Raw genomic sequence first — 22,714 nt, forward strand, 5'->3', positions numbered from 1 at the left:
AAAAAAAGTTATAAAAAAATAAAAGAAAGGGAAGTCCTAGCCAATGTAATAAAGCAAGAACATAAGATAAAATGCGTAAGTATTGGAAAGGAAGAAGCAAAACTATTGTTATTTATAGACAGTATGATTATTAAAATCCTATTGAATCTACCCAAAACAAACACTAGAATTAATAAGTGACATTAGAATTCTTGGAGCATATAAAAAGTCTAATTGTTGTCTTATTTGCCACCAGCAAACAACTGGAAAATAAAGCTTTTTAAAAATGCCATTAAAAAATATCAAATCCCTAAAAAGGCATCCAGTGAAAAATATGCAAGATTTTAGGGCGGCCGTGGACGACAAGGAGGAGATGTACCGGCTCTGGAAAATCCGCAAGACCATCATGCAGCTGTGCCATGACTGTGGCTACCTAGTGACCTAGGACGAGCTTAACCAGACACTGAAGGAGTTCAAAGCCCAGTTTGGGGACAAGCCAAGTGAGGGGCAGCGGCGGCGCACGGACCTCACCACGCTGGTGGCCCACAACGATGACCCCACCGACAAGATGTTTGTGTTCTTTCCAGAGGAGCCCAAGGTGGGCATCAAGACCCTCAACGTGTACTGCCGGCGCATGCAGCAGGAGAACATCACGCGGGTCCTCATCATGGTGCAGCAGGAGAACATCACGCGGGTCCTCATCATGGTGCAGCAGGGCATGACGCCCTCCGCCAAGTAGTGCCTGGTCGACATGGCTCCCAAGTACATCCTGGAGCAGTTTCTGCAGCAGAAATTGCTCATCAACATCACAGAGCACGAGCTAGTCCCTAAGTACGTTGTCATGACCAAGGAGGAGGTGACAGTGCTGTTGGCCCGATATAAGCTCCGAGAGAACCAGCTGCCCAGGATCCAGGTGGGGGACGCTGTGGTGCGCTACTTTGGGATAAAGCATGGGCAGGTAGTGAAGATCATCCGGCCCAGCGAGATGGCAGGCAGGTACCTCACCTACCGGCTCATGCAGTAGCGACCTCCCTGACAGCCCCTAGAGGCAGACACACGGACAATGACCCCCGTCACCTGCAGGATGGATGCCCCTGCCCTGCCGGAGTCTAGCCCCCAGCTCTCTCCCGGCTGCTCCTCCTCTGGGCTCCCCAAGGCAGGCAGCCTCCACTCAAGAGCTCCCATCCTGGGATGAGTCTTCCCATGGCCCAGCCCGTCCCATTCACCTGTGTATTTATGCGAGATCCGGCCTTAGGAGGTACAAGACCCCCACAGGGAGGTCACCTGGGGGCAGCTGGTGCCTGGCGTCCTCGCCCAGACTGCACTGGGTCCCCTGTGTTGGGGGTTTGGGGCCCGTGTCTCCCACCAGCCACTGCTTCCTCCCGGGCTCTCAGCCTCCCACCCCTCATCTTCCCTCCCTCAGTGGCCCTGATGCGTGGTGGCCCCCACTCAGTCTTGGCTCCTTACTCCATTCACAACTGCGCAGGCTCTCAAGCCACCACGGTGCGAGATTCCAACTCAGCAGAGTTTTCGGTTGTTGTAGGAGGTTGGGTGTTTTCAAACATTAAAGACATTTTGAGTAAATAAATTTGCTTGATATAAACACCAAAATATATATATATGTAAGATTTTATCCAGGCACAGTGGTGCATACCTGAAATCCCAACCTCCTAGAGGACTACTTGAGCACAGGAGTTTGAGGTCAGCCTTGACAACACAGTGAGTGCCTCTCTCTCTCTCTGTGCTCCCTCCCTGCTCCCTCTCTATCTCTCCTGCTCTCTCTCTGATTTCTAACTGAAAGCTGCAAAATATTGCTAAAGGAAATTAATGAAGAACAAATAAATGTTTATGGACAATTCTCTGAAAGCTGGAATGTTAAGATGTCCATTATTTTAAAATTGATATATAAATTCAATACAATCCCTATTAAAATTACAGTCAATTTTTTTTTTAAATTGACAAGATGAGTCTAAAATTTATATAGAAATGCAAAGGAACTACAAACAACTTTGAGAAATTACTTAATTTTAAGATTTACTAAAAAGCTACAATAGGCAGGGTGCTGTGGCTCATGCCTATAATCCCAGCAGTTTGGGAGGCCCAGGCGGGCGGATCACTTGGGGTCAGGAGTTTGAGACCAGTCAGGCCAACATGGTAAAACTCCATCTCTACCAAAAATACAAAAAAAATTAGCTGGATATGGTGGCATGCACCTGTAATCTCAGCTACTCAGGAGGCTGAGGCAGGAGAATCGCTTGAATGCAAAAGGTAGAGGTTGCAGTGAGCCCAGATAGCACCACTGCACTCCAGCCTGGGCAATATAGTGAGACTCCATCTCAATAAAAAAGCTACAATAATTAAGAGTTTGGTATAGGCATAAGCACAGATAAATAAATCAGTAGAACAGAAAAGAGAGTTCAGTAATAGATATGCTGAATTGATTTTTGAATGAGGCACCAAGTCAATTCAATGGGTCATTTGGGGTTTTTTTTCAACGGGTCATTTTTTTTTTTAAACAAATGCTTCTGGAACAGTAGAATATTTGTACAGGAAAAAAATGAACCTTGATCTCATGTCACTCAATATACAAAAATTAATTTAAGATGGATCATAAACCTAACCATAAAAACCAGGACTATAAAGTTTCTAGAAGAAAACATAGAAAAATATCTTTGTGACCTTAGGAGTCCGCCAACATTTCTTGAATAGGACACAAAATGCATTAATAAAATATTAATAGACTGGATTTCATCAAAATTTTAAATTTTCACTCTTTAAAAGACATCATTTATAGTATAAACAGAGAAGTCACACATAGGAAAAAAATATATTCACCGTATATGTATGACAAAGAATATATTTGTATTCAGAACATAAAAATATCTCCTAAAACTCAATAATAGAAAGCCAACCAATTTTAGAAATGGGCAAAAGATTTAAACAGTCACTTCGTGAAAGAAGATACATGAATGGTCAATAAACTCACAAAAATTTGTTGAATGACATCAGGGAAATGCTGATTAAAACTACAATGAGACAGTATTTCATTCACACTGAAATGGCTTAATCCATTTGGATGGCTGACTAAACCAAATACTGATGAGGATGAAGAGAAACTAGAACTCACATACACTGTTTGTGGGCATATAACAAGGTACAACCTCATTGGAAAACTCTCTGGCAGTTATGTATAAAGGTAAACATATATTTACATATGAACCAGTAATTCCACCCCTACATATTTACCAAAGAGAAGTGAACATATATTCACAAAAAAAGAAAAACTTATGTAAGAATACTTATGAAAACTGGCCAGGCACAGTGGCTCATGCCTGTAATCCCAGCACTTCGGGAGGCCGAGGCAGGCAGATCAATTCAGGTCAGAAGTTTTAGATCAGCCTGGCCAACATGGTGAAACCAGTCTGTACTAAAAATACAAAAACCAGCCAGGCATGGTGGTGCTCACCTGTAGTCCCAGCTACCTGGGAGGCAGAGGTTGCTGTGAGCCAAGATCACACCACTGCACTCCAGCCTGGCCAACAGAGTGAGACTCTGTCTCAAAAAAAAAAAAAAAAAAGAATACTTACAAAAACTTTATTTATAATAGGCAAATACTAGAAACAATCTCAAATGTCAATCAACGGGAAAATGTATAAACAAATTGCAGTATATTTATACAATGGAATATTACTCAGAAATGAAAAGAAACAACTGCTGATATACACAACATGTATGAATCTTGCAGATATCATGCTGAGTGAAAAAGAAAAACAGACATAACAAATATATACTATGTGGTTCCACATAAATGAAATCCAAGGACAGGGAAACTTAATTAATGGGGATGGAAATCAAAGAGTGGTTGCCTCTGGAAAGAGGAGGAATTGATTGGAAAAGGGTATGGGAGAATTTGTTTTATTTTATTTTATTTTATTTTATTTATTTGAGACAGGGTCTGGCTCTGTTGCCTAGCCCAGGCTGGAGTGCAGTGGCGCAATCATGGCTCACTGTAGCCTCAACCTGGAGTATGAAAGAATTTTCTAAGCTCATGTTAATATTCTATATCTTATTTGGGGGGTGGTAAAATTGAGTCAATCCAATTGTCAAAATTCAATAAATCAAACATTTGATAAAGGATTAATATCCAAAATATATGAAGAACTCAAATAACTCAATAGCAAGAAAACAAATAATCTGATTAAAAAATGGGCATCAAGTTCAACAGAACTGAAAAGGAAAAAAAAAACACAAGAATCTGAATTGACATTTCTCAAAAGATGACATACGAATGGCCAAAAGGCATATGAGAAAATGCTCAGCATCACTAATCATCAGGGAAATACAGATTAAACCCACATTGGGGCCAGTTCTGGTGTATCAGGGGAACCATCCCCAATATTTCAACGTAGGTTCTTTTCTATTTTCCCTAAGTGTCAGCCAGTCTGAGAAATGAAGGGAAAGAGTACAAAAGAGAGAAATTTTAAAGCTGGGTGTCTGGGGAATACATCACGTGTCGGCAGGTTCCACAATGCCCCCCAAGTCCCAAAACCAGCAAGTTTTTATTAGCGATTTTCAAAGGGGAGGCAGTGTACGAATAGGGTGTGGGTCACAGAGATCACATGCTTCACAAGGCAGTAAAATATCACAAGGCAAATGGGGGCAGAGGAGATCACAGGACTGGGGTGAAATTAAAATTGCTAATGAAGTTTTGGGCACACATTGTCATTGATAACATCTTATCAGGAGATGGGGTTTGAGAGCAGACAACCGGTCTGACTAAAATTTACTAGGCGGGAATTTCCTCATCCTAATAGGCCCAGGAGCCCTACGGGAGACCGGGGCTTATTTCATCCCTTATCTTCAACCTTCTAAGACAGACATTCCTAGAGCGGCCATTTTAGAGACCTCCCCCTAGGAACGCATTCTCTTTCTCAGGGCTGTTCCTTGCTGAGAAAAAGAATTCAGCGATATTTCTCCTATCCGCTTTTGTAAGAGGAGAAATATGGCTCTGTTCCACCCAGCTTTCAGGCAGTCAGACTTGATGGTTATCTCCCTTGTTCCCTGAGCATCGCTGTTATCCTGTTCTTTTATCAAGGTGCCCAGATTTCATATTGTTTAAACACACATGCTATACGAACAATTTGTGCAGTTAATGCAATCATCACAGGGCCCTGAGGCGACATACATCCTCAGCTTATGAAGATGACAGAATTAAGAGATTAAAGTAAAGACAGGCATAGGAAATCACAAGAGTATTGACTGGGGAAGTGATAGATATCCATGAAATCTTCACAATTTATGTTCAGAGATTGCAGTAAAGACAGGCATAAGAAATTATAGAAGTGTTAATTTGGGGAACTAATAAATGTCCATGAAATCTTCACAATTTATGTTCTTCTGCCATGGCTTCAGCTGGTCCCTCCGTTCAGGGTCCCTGACTTCCTGCAACAGTGATGTCTCATGCCCATAATCCCAGCACTTTAGGAGGCCAAGGCAGGAGGATTGCTTGAGCCCAAGAGTTCGAGACCAGCCTTGGCAACATGGCAAAACCCCATCTCTACCAAAATATACAGAAGATTAGCTGGGCATGGTGGCATGCACCTAGTCCAAGCTACTTGGGAAGCTGAGGTGGGAGGATCACCTGAACCCAGGAAATCAAGGCTGCAGTGAGCTATGACTGCACCACTGCACTCCAGCTTTGGTGACAAAGCAAGATGCTATCTCGAAAAAAGTAAAATAAAATAACAATACTTTGAAACTATATTAATTACATTAGTGTGATATGGATGTAGAAATATGTAGATAAATAAAATATTTTTAAAATCCAGAAACAGGCCCATACATAAATAAGAATTTAGTTTTCTCAATAAAGGTGGCATTTATAACCAGTTAGGAAAAAACATACTTATTTAACAAATAGTATTAGCATAAATAGCTACTTGAAAAAATAAAACCAGACCTTTACTTCACATTATATACAAAAAAATAATGGCAAATGTGCTGAAGAGCTAAAAGTGAAAAACAAATTTAAAAATCAGAATAAAATACAAAAAGAATTTATAATATTAAGAATGTAAAGCCCTTTTTAAATTATGAAATTCCAGAATTCAAAATTGAAAAGACTGATTTAATTAAATAAAAATAAAAATAAAAGTGTGATGATTAAATATACTGTAAATTAATTTAAAAGACAATACTGGTATAAAATATTAAAACATAAAACAATTAATATTCAATCTGTATACAAATCAAAGGTTATAAAAAGGTAACTGACAGGAGACATATAACTGGACAAAAAAGCCTATCAAAAGTTGTCTTACTTCACTGATAATCAAGGGGGAAAAAGTATCTTGATATTATATTTCTCCCACCAGGTTAATAAGAGTTTAAAAGGTTTATAATACCTAAAATAAGCAAAGATGCAGGAAAATAAGCACTGTTAATTAATAAATGGGTAAACTCTTTGTAAAAGGGAATTTGATAGTACTTAAAATTTCAAATCCATATACCTCTGGCCCAGGTATGCCATTTCTGGGAATCTGTTTTATAGAAATTTTGTCTACATGCACAAATAAATATATATTAGAATCTTCATTATAGTATTGGCTAAAGCCTTTAAAAATAGAACAACATAATAGGGGAATTAATAAGCAAATTGTTAAATAAACCATGAAACAATCATATGGAAAGTCATGGAACTATTACCAGAAGAAAACAGACCAAATTTTCTGACATAACAAAAATTTTACATTCATAGTACAATTTGAAAAACAATGCATACACAATAAGCTTATTTACACATTTTGAATATATGTGGATATTGTGTAAATGTTCAGAAAAAGACTGGAAGGATACACTTCAAACATTTCACAGGGGTTACCTCTGGGAAGGGTAGTAGGAGTAAGCAAAAATTAAGACACCATTTAACATTTTGTTCCATATATCTTCTATTGTTTGAACTTTAGCTTGTGCCTCATTTATCTGATTGGACTATGTGGAATTACTGCTGTAAAACAAAAAATATCTGAGACAAGTCTTAATCAATTTAGAAGTTTATTTTGCCAAGGTTAAGGACATGCTTATGACACAGGCTTGGGAGGTCCTGATGACATGTGCCCAAGGTTGTTGGGCTACAACTTGGTTTAATACATTTAGGGAAACATAAGACATCAATCAATACATGTAAGATGCACATTGATTTGGTCCAGAAAGACAGTACAACTGGACACGGGGGCATCCAGATCATAGGCAGATTCAAAGATTTTCTGACTGGCAATTGGTTGAGTTATTATCTAAATACCTGGAATCAATAGAAAGGAATGTCTGGGTTATGATAAGGGGTTGTGGAGACCAAAATTTTATCATGCAGATGAAGCCTCTGGGTAGCAGGCTTAAGAGAAAATAGATTGCAAATATTTCTTATCAGACTTAAAGAGTCTGTTCTATCAGTCTTGAGATCTCTGTATTGATATTAATGCTGATCAGCTGGGTCTGAATTCCAAAAGGGAGGAGGGTAAATTGAGGCATGTCTGACTCTCCCTTTTCATTACACAGCCTGAACAAGTTTTTTAGGTTAACTTTGGAATGCCCTTGGCCAAGAAGACAGGGTCCATTCAGATGGTTGGGGGGCTTAGAATTTCATTTTTAGTTTACACTGCTTGTTCAACTATTTTAACCTACAAAAACAGCAATTTCATAAGACTCAATAGAGTAAGAAATTTATGTGTACTGGCGTTGTAATTTAAATAAATAAGAAAAAAGAATCTATACACTGCCTTGGGATGGAGTTAAAATGAGCAGGATTATCAGGACTCTAAGGGTTAATGAGAGGCTGTCCAAAAGGAGGGCAGCACGCAGTCATTTCTCATCTAAAACAGCTGCCCATCCAGCATGTCGTCCTTTCTGCTTTCTGTTGTTCAGGAGTTGGATAATCCTTTCAGCATAGGAAGACAGAGGCCCCTGCCTTCTCCTCAACCCTCAGACCCTGGCTATTGACTGTGACAGAGGTCTCATAGCTCTTTGTACACATCATGACATTTTTACATGCTAGAAATACAAATTTCACTTTTTTTTTTTTTTTTTTTTGAGACGGAGTCTCGCTCTGTCGCCCAGGCTGGAGTGCAGTGGCGCGATCTCGGCTCACTGCAAGCTCCGCCTCCTGGGTTCACGCCATTCTCCTGCCTCAGCCTCCCGAGTAGCTGGGACTACAGGCGCCCGCCACCACGCCCGGCTAATTTTTAGTATTTTTAGTAGAGACGGGGTTTCACCGTGTTAGCCAGGATGGTCTCGATCTCCTGACCTCGTGATCCGCCCGCCTCGGCCTCCCAAAGTGCTGGGATTACAGGCGTGAGCCACCGCGCCCGGCCCAAATTTCACATTTTACAAGAGTGATGAGAAATGTGATTGCGCTATTTCTACACCTCCATTAGTAATTTTCTAAAAGTAATCCTGAATTATAACAAATTACAATAAAAACAATGACCCAGGCATCTTTTTTTTTTGCCATTACCAAAAACCCCATTAGCAATCTTATTTAAATAGACTGAGCCATTTCCTATAACCACTGCAAATGATTTTAAATCAATCCACATCTTTTCTCTAGTTGAACATACAGTTGATAAAAATTTCATTTATTTTTTTAAAAATAAGCTATGCTTTCTTATGACCTTTGCACTGACTTACTAAGAATACCAGTGCAATAGTCTTAGTTTAAAAAAAAAACAGGCTCTTCCAATCTATTGAAAGATGGCAGGTATAATAATTTGCTTTTAAAAATTTCAACAAAGTAAATTTGAACAAGGTCTGTAGGTTAGGAAATAGTATTATATTGATGTTAGTTTCCTGATTTTGACAATTTCTCTGTGTAAGAATATGTTCTTGTTTTCAGAAAATACACACTGAAATATTTAGAAGTAAAGGGTCATTATATGGCAACCCTCAAACATCAGAAAAAAATGATTTGCATACATATATAGAAAGAGAATTATGAAATGAGTGATAAAGTAAGTATTGTAATATGTTAATATCTGGTAAATGTGGGTGACAGGTCAACAGAAATTGTTATTCTGCTTTGCAACTTTAAGTCTGAAATTATTTAGAATGAAAATTTAAAAAAAAAATTCCCCCAGCTACTCAGAAGGCCAAGGTAGAGGATCACTTGAGGCCACAGTTTGAGACCAGCCTGGACAATACAGCAAGACCCCCATCTCTACAAAAACAAACTTTTTAAAAAATTAAGCAGGTGTGGTGGTGTGCACCTGTATTCCCAGCTACTCAGAAGGATGAAGTGGGAGAATCACTTGAGACTAGGAATTCAAAGCTGCAGTGACCCACAATCATGTCACTGTACTCCAGCCTAGACAACAGAGCAAGACCCTGTCTCTCGAAAAATATATGTATTTTCCCCTAAAATGATTCATAAATTCAATAACAGTAACAAATGCTACTGCCCCTAAGTGCCCCTGTAGCAGGTGGCAGGCCAGGCCTTCACAAGGACCCTTTCTAATTCCAGTTCCTCGAAGCGATATTATTGTCCCTGTGCTACTGAGTATGTGAGGGCCTCAGCCAGCAGTTCAGCAGTGGTCCCCTGTGCCTACATCCAGCCCCATCTATTGGCTTCAGGGAATATTTTAAGTCTTCACCTTCTCTTCAAGCCTCCTTCCTCCCTCATGCCCCCAACACCCTTATTCCCTCAGCACATTAATTCATGCCTTTGTTCATTATTTAATTATTTACTTTCTCTTCTACATATTCTGAATCTTTTCCTCTCAACTGACTTGCCTCAGGCCATACCACGGTGAAGGCACTCACATCCTTTTTTTCTTTTTTTTTTTTTTTTTTTTGAGACAGAGTCTTACTCTTGTTGCCCAGGCTGTAGTGCAATGGCACGATCTCGGCTCACCACAACCTCTGACTCCCGGGTTCAAGCGATTCTCCTGCCTCAGTCTCCTGAGTAGCTGGGATTACAGGTGCCTGCCACCAAGCTTGGCTAATTTTGTATTTTTAGTAGAGACAGGGTTTCTCCATGTTGGTCAGGATGGTCTTGAACACCTGACCTCAGGTGATTCATCCACCTCATCCTCCCAAAGTGCTGGGATTACAGGCATGAGCCACCACGCCCGGCCCACATCCTATTTTAAAAGTCCCCCTTAACTCTATTCCATGCTTTTGTCTTCCTTTCATAAGCAGGTTTTTGAAAAAAAAGAAAAACCTATATCTCCAGCTCATTTCCCATTCAAACCAGTGAAGAGAAAGGATGTATGTCTGTATCCTACTATGTGATATATATTTTTTTGCCAATTTTTTTGTATAGGCTTCTAGTGAGCAGAGAAAAATCAAAATAAGAAAAAGATAGGGATGGTATCTATAGGAAAGAAAATATAGACTTTCTCCCTGGTATACAAAAACACACAGTGAATAAAATAAATCATTGCTGAACATCTATGTACAAAGCACTCTGTTCTGTATTAGCTACTGGATTTTTGAGAGAAGTTTCTTGTCCATAATATATTTCTGGCCAAAAATATAAATCCCACCACCAGAAACAAAACAAATTCTAAGGACAAACATTCTTAAAGTAGAACAATGTCAAACAATCTTCTAGTTTTTTAGCTGAGATAAGATGCTGGCAACAAAGAATTAGGAATAAAAACTGCTGCCAGGTGAATCCAAGATCTAATTATTTTATCATCAAAGGATAGTCAAGTAACATCTCCAATTCGAAGAAGGCTTAAAACACAGGATAGTTTGGGGCTTATTCCTTTGGGCTCATAGTGTCCTGTGGATCAGGTAGGACACCCAGCGGAACCACAATTTCCAGTTGAATGAACCTGTCCCAGTTGCCACCTCCCTTCAGGAGGGGATTGTAATTCACTTCCTCTCCATTTTCTGGGGCCAAGGTACCACCCCCTGCATCTGAACACTTAGCCACTGTGTGAAGACAACTTGGAGCTGCATGAACAGGGGGGAACATTCAGCATTGTTAAATGGAAGGATAAATGGGCGAATTGTATCTCTAGTGTCCAGCACATAGATGAAATTTTATGAATATTTCTTGAATGAATAAGTAAACTCACAACCCAATAGTCAGAATTCAGGGCAGTATTCCTGGCCCTACAATTGTAACTCTAACCCTTCCCCACTCTAGACTCACATTCCCTTTCTTTCCCAGGCTCACCCCATCTTTTGGAAATATTTGAGGACTTGGCTGAAGGTGAAGACCATAAATTCATCTAGGATCGTTTCAGAGCCAAAAACAGGTAAAAGCAAAGAACTTGGATTGCCAACTCAGAGGTGTTGGTGGGAGATGGCTGGCTCAGGGCCATGAAATGGTGCTGAACAGTTTCTCTTAGTTTTCAGTTTCTATCATGATTCATCCAACAAGTCATTATTGAAAAATTATTGTGAGCCAGACAGTATCCTAGTCATTGGGTATAGAGCAATAAACATGTCAACAAAGGCCCCTGAATTTAGGGGTTTCCATGTTCTTTCATTCAGATGACAAGTATTAACTGAGAAGCCAGGCCCTTTACTGAGCACTGGGTGTATATTCCTGCCTCCATGAAATTTACATTCTAGTGGAGGAAAGCAAGAAAATAATTAAATAAATAAATAACATATATAATATATTGGAAGGTGATCAATCTTGGAGGGGGTAAGAGGGGACTGAAGCAAGGAAAGGGGATAGGGAGTACAGATAGGGGATGCAATTTTAAATAGTGTGGTCAAGGTAGACCTCACTGAGAAAGTGGTATTGAAGCAAAGTTCTGCAGGAAGGTGAGGGAGTAGGAAAATGGGAAAGAGCATTCCAGACAGAAAAAAGCAAATGTAATATCCTGAGTTGGGAACACCCCTGGCATGTTCAAGAGGCAGCGAAGAGTCCAGTCTGGCTGATGCAGAGCAAATGAGGAAGAGAGGAAATCATGTTGGGCCTTCTTGGCCATTGTTAAGACTTTGCCCTTTGCTCTGACTGAGATAGGAAGGCACCATAAGGTTGCTAACAGAAGAATAACATGATGTGATCCGGTTTTTAACAGAACCACTCTGGCTGCTGGGAAAACAAACAGCAACAAATAAAACAGAGTATAGAATGGCAGAAAAGTGGTACGGTTGGTGTGGGGGGATAAATATCAGCATGCTTGTATGCTGATGGTTATGCTTGAGTGAAAAGGGAAAAATTGATGATACAAAAAAAATAAAGGAAGATTGTTGGAGACATGTTCTTGAGTAAGCAAGAGGGGAATGGCTCTAGTATCCAAGTGGTGGAGCTAAGAACACAGAGTGTTAACCAGTAGTCCCGGAGGAAGGCAGAATTTATGGGAACAGATGAACATAAGTGGGTAAATGTGACGGTGGGAGCTTGTGCTATTTCTTTCACATTTGCCTCAATATTGCAGTGAAGCAGAAAGCAAGACCATCAGCGGAAAGTGAAGATGGAGCAGTAGGTACCACAAATTTGAGGAGAAAACAATCACTCATACATGAATGCATCTTTAAGTAATCTCTTGAAAAATTCATAAAACTGTACATGTATTACTAAACTCTTGGCTATAGATTTGGTTCCAGAAAAAAAAAAAAAGACCAGAAAACATTTTTACACATACAGCATATGGAAAGCCATCTGAATACAACAACATGTACAAACGAAGTGATGTGATTTGGCATGTTTCCATGAAGCAATAAAAGCTGTAAGTAATTTCCCTAAATTCTATTGAGATTTGAATCAGGCAAATACCTCTTTATTACTGGAAGTCATCTGAACCTAGGTCATTGCATTAGGAGTGAAATACTGGAGTGTAAAACATGTGTCCAGTTGACATGTGTCAACCAATGTGAAACACTGGTGAAGGGAACATTATCGTAGGGTCTATCTCACACCCACACCGAATCCAGTCACCAACTGCCTTTCTAACTGATTTATGTGTTCCCAAATGTTGGGAATCTGGAATTCTCAGGTTATATTTAACCCTCTCTTCTCCAGTAACAGCTCAGCTAACAGTTCTACTACTGGAAAACATGCTTAGATTACACTCATTTCCACTACAAGATTTCACTAACTGAGTAAGACAATTTGAGGGTACAATATATAAAGAGTTGAGATGCCAGCCTGGCCAACATGGTGAAATCCTGTCTCTACTAAAAATACAAAAATTAGCTGGATGTGGTGACACACACCTGTAGTCTCAGCTACTGAGGAGGCTGAGGCAGGAGAATCACTCGAACCCCGAAGGCAGAGGTTGCAGTGAGCCAAGATCACACCACTGCCCTCCAGCCTGGGCGACAGAGCAAGACTCTGCCCCCCCCCCCAAAAAAAGAGTTAAGGTGAATTAAAACCCAAAACATGTCATTCTATTCACTGTTTTAAACTTGCAATATTTTAAAGCATTACACCCTTCCTTGGTGTCTCGGAAGGCTGTCCTCTAGTCCAAGCTTTGATAACACTGTCCAGCATCCTATGGATGGTTGTTGATGTGCCGGTCCAGGCTTTGGAGAGCTAGTAACAAGGATAAGTAGACACTGCAGACCTCCACACACAGAGCACTTAACCAAGCAGGGGATGGGGGGAAGCCAGCAGTGCAAGGAGCTCGAAGAGGCCACAGTTCTTGTTCTCAGCCTTCAGCTCTCTGTGGACTTACCCGTGGCCTCATCTTGGAAGCCTAGGAGGTTTGTCCCCAGATAGAGATGCTAAGCTTTAGAATATTTATCTGTTACCCATTTTCACCTTCCCTTTTAACTCAGGGAATTTTCACTTTTTTAATATTTTGAGAAAATAAATGGCTTAATTGCATTATTTTTATTATGTTGTTTTATACATATAGTTAAATATCTTATTTAGGTATGATGGTTTTATTTTATCTTAATGATATTTAACCTATCTTGTCCTTCCTGTTTGTAACATTTTACCACGTTTAGTCATATTTAAAAGCCTGTATTTTTTATTTAATTTTGTAATGACTTTTACTTCTCTTAACTACTTTCTATAACAGCTATATTTATTTGTTTTGTCTTTTTTTCCTTACCTAGTTGTAGTATTGCTTCTGCTTTGTTAGCATTGCCTAGTAGCTCCCCTATTTCTTCCAGTTTTAACAGCCACTCCCCATTCCCCTCCACACTCTCAAACTCCCAGCTAAACCCCTCAAGCCAGACAATTCATGAGATTTAACATCCACAATTCCTTCCTTGGACAATACATTTCCTATTCTAGCTGCACGTGCTTGCCCATAGGGAATGATATTTGTGTCTCACACCGTGCTCAGTAGCATCCTTCTGCTAGAAGTTCTGTGATCTAGAATCCATGGTCTCTCCTGTATAAAATCAACGCATGGAAACAAGATCTGTGGAGAATCACTGTACAACAGGAGGAAGAGGGCAACACGAGGTTTCTTTCACATTGTTGCCAAGCTTATTCTAGCAGGGGGGATCCCAATGTAACATCTCTCCAAAAAATGAACTACCTTAAAGACACCACAAAACCTGAAGGTGTTTTGTTGTTGTTTTTGAGACAGAGTCTTGCTTGTCGTCCAGGCTGGAGTGCGATGGCGCGATCTTGGCTTGCTGCAGCCTCCGCCTACCGAGTTCAAGCAATTCTCGTGCCTCAGCCACCGAAGTAGCTGGGACTACAGGCACTCACCACCATGCCCGGCTAATTTTTGTATTTTTAGTAGAGACTGGGTTTCACCATGTTGGCCAGGCTGGTCTCAATCTCCCGGCCTCAGGTGATCTACCCAACTCGGCCTCCAAAAGTGCTAGGATTACAGGTGTGAGCCACCAGGACTGGCCAAAACCTGAAGGTTTTTAAAAAACATAAACTCCCTCAACTTGCCTATAACTAATATGATTAATCTGCTTTCCAAGTTCGCTATAAAAAATTCTGTTCTTAAGTAGGTAACCCACACGCCTTTCTGAGTTTCAAGCTTCAAGGAGAAGTGAGCTATGCCAGGAATTATCCCTAATAAGAGTGTGGGTTTGGTTTGGTTTCAGTTTGGTTTTTTTTCAGATAGATAGATGATTGATAAATAAAAAGACAGATAATAGACTGATTGATGTATAGATGATTGATAGATGGTAGGTAAATAGATAGATGATCAACAGATAGATGATCTATTGATTACATTCAGCTGTACTTTTGCTGGATCCCTTGAAGACCAGAATCTTATTAAGCAGCTGGAGTGTGCTGTGAACCTCAAAGCCTCACAAGAATGTATAAGCTGCCTCAATCCAACTAAAAAGATCACTCTTTCACGAGGGAGGCCACTCAGTTCGGAGAAGGGGCTGAGGCCAGACACCTGCACTCCTCTACTTCATTCCTTCAAAGAAAGCAGGATGCCATTTTGGTTAAAGCTGAGTTTCTAAAAACAACCCGATAAATGATCAGGGCCTAGCCCATGTCCATGATTTTCCTAAACTTAGAGATATTTCACAAGTTAATTTTTCTACTTACATTTCCTGAACAATGTGCTTAAATAAGAATCAATCTCCTTCAGCCAGGCATGGTGGCTCACACCTGTGATCCCAGCACTTTGAGAGGCCAAGTCGGGTGGATTGCTTGAGCTCAGGAGGTTGACACCAGACTGGTCAACACGGCAAGACCCTAGCTCTACAAAAAATTTTTTAATTAGCTCAGTGTGGTGATGTGTGCCTGTAGTCCCAGCTACTTTGGAGGCTGAGGTGGGAGGATCACTTGAGCCCTGGAAGTCAAGGCTGCAGTGAGCTGTGATGGTGCCACTGCCCTCCAGCCTGGGTGAAAACCTCTCTCTCTCTCTCTCTTTCTCCCTGCTTCCTATTCATCAATTCCTTAACATTATCAATGTTCTTTCCTTTCCTGGGAAAACATTTTGGGGCTTAGATCTCAGCCTGCTTCTTACCAAAATGTATTTAATAACTCCAACCTTTTGTACTTCCCTACTGCCATGGTTGTGCATCCTTCTCAGCTGGCTGGCTCGAGGCATAGAGGCTCTTACGTGCCTGCTGAACTGCTTGTCATAAAGGCCCACAGGGTCTTCATCTTAAAGTGTTATGCCATGCCCTGCCTTACGTACCTCAGCACAGATGAACCACAGCTAGCCGGTTCTGATTCCCATCCTCAACCAGCAGTGAAAGACAAATTCAGCACTGGGCTTCATAAGGCTTACACTCAGGCCCAGGAGCACCCTCCAGGGAGCATGGCTCCTCACAGGCCCAGGAGGTTCTCAGGAGCATTCCATCAAGAAACAGATATTTTTCTCCTAGAATGTGATAGGACAGCATCCTACTACCAAATATATTTTTGCATGCTTTAAGATATTATGCTACTGAGAAATCCATATTAAGAAAACAAGTTATCTTGTTTCCAATCATTGAAGCCTTTTTGATTTTCTTAGAGACAAAAATGAGAGAAAAGAGGGAATTAGCCTACCTAATTTACAGCCATGTGGAAGGGACTGTAACTCAGCTCCCAGGATCAGACGGCTGCTGCCACCCCCACAACCACCTCCTGGGAGGTTACTCTTGGGCCTGCAGCTGCCACTCCGTTACCTTGCAGTTGCTGTTTGGGATTGTTTTGCTCTCCTGAGGCTATGTCATCTATGAATCAACAAACAGTAGCTGCAAGATGACAGCTGAGGAAGGAATGCCCAGACAAAATCTTCAGGATGAATGAAAATGTATAACTCCTCTGGATTTAATTATCTGTAAACATGGTTCTTTTCCTCATGCTTATCTAATATCTATGTGGATTTTAAAATAAAATTCATAACACAAGTTCCCCCCACCCTCAAAAACAAAATGTCCCAGGATCATATTGTGATAACACCTGTTTACACCCACCTGATTCATATTTGTAATAAGGTCAGCATGATATGCCTCTCCTGCAAGGATGCACACTGATTGTTCAGGTGCTTAGCCTCTGGTAAATGTGGTATTTATCTCTGAAGATTGCAATGTCAAGACTGGCAACAGTCTTGACAAAGTTTTTCCTGAGACAGTGAGATAAGTTGGACCAAAAGGATTGTTCCCACGTGGTGTAGGCCACTTTTCTACAGAGTTATTTGGAGCTAAATGAAAAACCTCCTGTCAAATCTATACATTTCACCAAATATTGCTGAGTGAAAGCCTAGCCTCTGGAATGAGGCTAGTGTAAATTTCACTTATTTCTCAATTTTACAGATTAATGTTTTGGACTTTCTAGTAGCTAGCCCTGGCTTACTTATTACTATTCTTGGGATGAATATTTTAGTCCATGTTGAAAACCACCATTTAAATTTCCTGTAATATATAAAGAGTACTTTCAAACAAGTGGGTTGGATAAGTAAAAATAAAAACTAGTAGAAAAAATAAGCAAAAGATATGAATAGATAGCTCAAAGAAAAACCAAATCTAAATGCCCAAGAACTATGTAAAATATGTTCAAATTCATTCATAATCAGGAAAATTAAAAGTAGCATAACCATGAGGTATCACTTTACACCCATAAAACTGCAGAACCTAAAAAAAAACTAACATTTGCATTCAGGGAGATATAAGGGACAATACTAAAATATATGGAGGGTGAATTTTGAAATTGATTACAGCATTTATTGAAAGCAATCTGGCAACATCTATGAAAATTAAAATATATATACTTATCAACTTCCCAATCCCACTCCCAGAAACCTACCCTATGTTAGGCAAACATAACACTACACTACGAAAACCTGCAGAACTCTACCATATGGAATAAAAGTGCCAAAATATTAGGACACATGTGAAAGGCAGGGACTGCAAACAAAGTGAATGTCCATCAGTTGGGCTGAATTAATTGTGGTATGCTCACAGAATACCGCGCAGTCATTCCAAAGGATGAACTAGAGCAATAGAAGATCTGGAGGAACTTCAGGAGCTACTGTTGAAGGAGAAAAGTCAGATGCCAGAAAAAGCATTTATAATATAATCTGTTCTCATTTTAAAAAATAATTTTAAAAAATATTTGTATGATGGATAGATAGAAATAATATACCTAGGCCAGGCGTGGTGGCTCACATCTGTAATCCCAACACTTTTGGAGGCTGAGGCGGGCAGATCACCTGAAGTAAGGAGTTCAAGACAAGCCTGGCCAACATGGTGAAACCCCATCTCTACTAAAAATACAAAAATTAGCCAGACATGGTGGTAGGTGCCTGTAATCCCAGCTACTCGGGAGGCTGAAGCAGGAGAATCACTTGAACCTGGGAGGCGGGGGTTGCAGCGAGCTGAGATGGCGCCACTGCACTCCAGCCTGGGGGATACAGCAAGACTCTGTCTCCAAAACAAAACAAAGCAAAACAAACAAAAACAGAAATAATAGGCCTCTATAGAATTATATAAATGTGGATAAAAACATTAAAAAAGGACTCACTAGGCTGGATGCAGTGGCTCACACCTGTAATCCTAGCACTTTGGGAGGCCGAGTCAGGTGGATCACTTGAGGTCAGGGGTTCAAGACCAGCCCAACCAACATGGTGAAACCCCATCTCTACTAAAAATACACAAAATTAGCTATGTGTGGTGGCGTGTGCCTGTAATCTCAGCTACTTGGGAGGCTGAGGCAGGAGAATCGCTTGAACCTGGGAGGTGGATGTTGCAGGGAGCCGAGATCATGCCACTGCACTCCAGTCTGGGGGACAGAGTGAGACTCCATCTCAAAAAGAAAACCAAAATAAAATAAAAAAGGACTCACTAGACATTAATATGGGTCATTTGAAATGGTCAAGGAACTGAAATGGGATATGAAAGTCTGGGATGGGTGGGATGACAGGTCTCCATGATAAAAACAGAATATATGATGTGATCTGGTTCATGAAAAATTTTTATATAAATTAATATATGTGTTTAATATATAAACATATATTTAATGTATATATATTATTTTTTAAATTGGTGTGCATATGTATATTTTTATATGTACTCCTAAAAAGATACATGAAAATAATGATCAACAAAAGGTGAATGATGGTTATCTCAGGATAGTGGAATTTTACATGAACTTGACTTTCTTTTTTTATTTTTATATGCAGCTTTAATTCTTTAAGATAACCATATGCTACTTACATTTTATATACATTTACTTACATATTATAGGTAAATAAATTTAGATGTATTGAGAAATACATTTTGTATTATCTAATTTATATTTTATATAAAATAAAGTTATTTAATTCTGAAAAAAACAGCAAAATAAATAGGTCAATGAATGTTGTAAAGGAAAAAATTCCCCTCTTCATAGCCCTTATAGTAAGGATTCTGCACTTATACTTACAGATAATTGCACTACTAAAACTAAGAGATTATTAAACTAAAATGTGGAAAATGTCCCTGTTTTTTATTTATTTATTTTTATTTTTATTTTTTTTGAGACAGAGTTTCACTCTTGTCGCTCAGGCTGGAGTGCAACACACGATCTTGGCTCACTCCAACCTCCTCCTCCCAGGCTTAAGAGATTCTCCTGCCTCAGCCTCCTGAGTAGCTGGGATTAGAGGCACCTGCCACCACACCTGGCTAATTTTGTATTTTTAGTAGAGATGGAGTCTTTGCCATGTTGGTCAGAACATGAACTCCTGACCTCAGGTGATCCACCCAACTCGGCCTCCTGAAGTGCTGGGATTATAGTTGTGAGCCACCTTGCCTGGCCTGTTTTTTGTTTGTTTGTTTGTTTGTTTGTTGTTGTTTGTTTGTTTGCCCAGGCTGGTCTTGAACCCCTGGGATCAAGTAATTCATCTGCCTCAGCCTCCCAAAATGCTGGGATTACAGGCGCGAACTCTTGTGCCTGGCCAGTTCCTGTTTCTGTAAGAATTTTTTTTTTAACTGGAAGAGCTGTTCCAATTGCTCTGCCTAGCTCCTACTAATAGATGTTAACCGTCTCAGCCTGAACCAGTCTTGTAATTCATCTGAATACACTTCATACACGAATAAAGTATACAGTGACTATCCTTTGTCAGAGACCATTTAGTTTCTACCGCTGACTGTGTTACTCCTTTCATTAAAAAATTAGAAAAGAAAAATATAAGACTGAGAAGTGAGCACTTGCTTGAGAACCGTGTTGTATTGTTTACCTTCTTGTTTTCCCTGAAGATGCCCTCACGAAGGTGTGGGTAGCAACTTAGAGGGCAGGATGACAAGAATTCTAGCTGAGCAGCATGGAAGGGAAATAGAATAAATTACTGTAGCTACCCATATTACCCTGCATCATCAGGGTGTCCACCTTTAGAAGGGAGGTCAGCACCCCATTATCTGGAAAAGAGTGACGGGAACCAAGAGATGAGGTCAGTGGGTACTAGGAGAAGGACAGAGGACAAAGGCAACTGTGTTTGGGGATTAAATGCCTGGCCCTTATTCCCAAGGGTCCTAATTCAGCACAAGGAAGGGAACAACTGTGTGGGGCAGCACAATGTGTGCAGAAGCTACTGCAGGCTGTTTCCTGCAAAAGAGGAACATTATACCTCAGCCAGCCATTGCCAGGACATTGCAGGAGAGGGATCTCTGCCTGGCTAGTGCTTGGAGTCCTCACACACCAAGACATTTGGTCACATTCAGACAATCATGAGTCTCACTTCACGACACGTGTGAACCAACCACTGGGCAGAGAAGGAGATGCTCTCATGCCTAGATTTTGGAACCAGACAATGCTTCACTGGAGCAACTCCAGCAGGGAGAGAGTAGTGCGGGCATCTTGTTACAACTGTTTATGACTTGTAATGCCCTGTCATTTCCCTTTCCTTCTGGAGGCAGGAAGTGGCTCTGGGCCAAGCTGCTGGAGCTCAATATAGCCTCTGGTTATTTATGTTCACACGAAACCAGGATAGACACAAGTGGTCTCCTGACAAGTCAGATGACAACCTCCAGTGGTATGCGTTCCCGCCCTACTTCTTTCTAATTTATATGTTCATAATTTGAAATTAGTGTAGCTGACCTGGAGGATATCTCCTGCCACAGACAGTAAGGAGATAAGTATTATCCTACATTATATTCATATGGTTTTCTTATGAACCAGGGCATGGAGTCCATAAAAAATTGATTCTTGAGTCTATTACCAGAGAGTTTCCATAAGTTTTTATGGAGTTTTATGTTAAAGCTAAAAGTATATGTCTTTGATAGTCTCCAAAACTAAACTCCAAAGTTTAACATAAAGTATCTACTTACTGTAAATTAATTTGATTTGTTATCTAGAAGTACATTTTTCTCTTAATTTGTCCTGGAAAATATCCCAGAAAAGCAACCCCAAAATTCTGAAACCCGTCTCTTCCTCTTCATCAACTCTGTCACCTTCTGATTTTTAATGTTTCTTGATTGGACAATTTCAACAGCATTTACGAGTCTCTGTGCCTCTGATCTGTCTCCTCCTGGCTACTTCCAGGAACCCCATTCAGCTCACACACATGTGTGAGAATATGCAGCTGTACACCAGGAACACAGAACAGACTACCACGGGGGCTGGCTTTCAGCCCTGGAATTTACTCAGGCCACCTTGTGTGCCCATATATTCCAATCTGATATGCTTTGTTCTTGTCTCTTCTGGGTCACTGACTCTAGTGCTGATGGTTCTCTGTGGACATCCTACCCCAGTTCAACCTCATTATCTCTCCCAGCCACAATCCTGATAGTCACCTAGTTCTAGCATTCTACTCCTATCACTTGGGTCTAGGAGACTGGTCCCACACCAGCGCTTCATTACCCAGTTGTTGGCTAGGGGAAGACCACTAATCTATCTGTCTAATCTATTCTCTAAATTGAAGCTAGATTCTAATCTAGTTTCATATCTAATCCAGCCTCTAAATTGAAGCTAGGTTCTTCTTTCTTAAATTAAATGCTTATACTGTCTTTCCCCTGCTTAAGCTTTTTGAGTGGCTCCTATGGTCTGCAAGGTAAAGTTCAAACTCCCTATTGGCAAATACGGCAGTTCAAGTCCTTCCTGATGTTGCTCCAAACACCCCCTCCAGCTGACTTACAACTCCCCCATTACCAGAATGCATGACTTTTGTCTTCACCATTACGATATACTGGCATTTTCTCTGATGTACCACGAATTCCTACCTCTGATATTCCCCCTTTCTGGAATGCTCTTTCTTGTATTATTTACCAAGTAAATTCTAACTCAGTCTTCAAAATTAAATATAAATGTTTTCTTCTCCAGAAAACTTTTCTTTTTTCTCTTTTGAGACAAGGTCTTGCTCTGTTGCCCAGGCTGGAGTGCAGTGGTATGAACACGACCCACTGCAGCCTTAACCTTCCTGGCTCAAGCAATCCTCCCACCTCAGCTTTCTGAGTAGAGCTGGGACCACAGATGCACACTACTATGCCTGGTTAATTTTTAAATTTTTTGTGGAGACGGGGTGTCCCTTCACTCCCAGGCTGGGCTTGAACTCCTAGGCTCAAGTGATCCTCCCACCTTGGCCTCCCAAAGTGCTGGGATTACAGGTATGAGCCACCTCGCCTGGCCTTTTCTTGATTTCTCTCAGCAGAACCTACCAGTTCATTCTTGATGGTCCTACAGGGCCTTCTGACCTTGTTGTATATCACAGTCATCATTTGTTGTTAATGTTTGTCTTCTCACTAAACCACAGACTCTAAGGAAAGGACTGTCCTTTGTTAATCTTTAATTCTGAGTTCCTAACATAATATCTTGCCCAGCATAATTGTTGAATGAAGGAAACTAACAACTGAATGAATGAAAGTTAGAGTAGATCTAAAATACATTCCTGGGAAAATTTTAATGTTACCTTTGGATTAATAACTTTTCAGAGTTGGG

General features: G+C 40.4%; 1 pseudogene; it reads left to right on the forward strand.

Moving 5' to 3' along the window:
* The first annotated feature begins 313 nt into the window (after positions 1-313).
* On the forward strand, positions 314-1,003 carry LOC101127449 (DNA-directed RNA polymerases I, II, and III subunit RPABC1-like; annotated as a pseudogene).
* Positions 1,004-22,714: the final 21,711 nt, after the last annotated feature.

The sequence above is a fragment of the Gorilla gorilla genome, chromosome 9, assembly GCF_029281585.2.
Source record: "Gorilla gorilla gorilla isolate KB3781 chromosome 9, NHGRI_mGorGor1-v2.1_pri, whole genome shotgun sequence".
In the NCBI taxonomy this organism is placed as follows: Eukaryota; Metazoa; Chordata; class Mammalia; order Primates; family Hominidae; genus Gorilla; species Gorilla gorilla.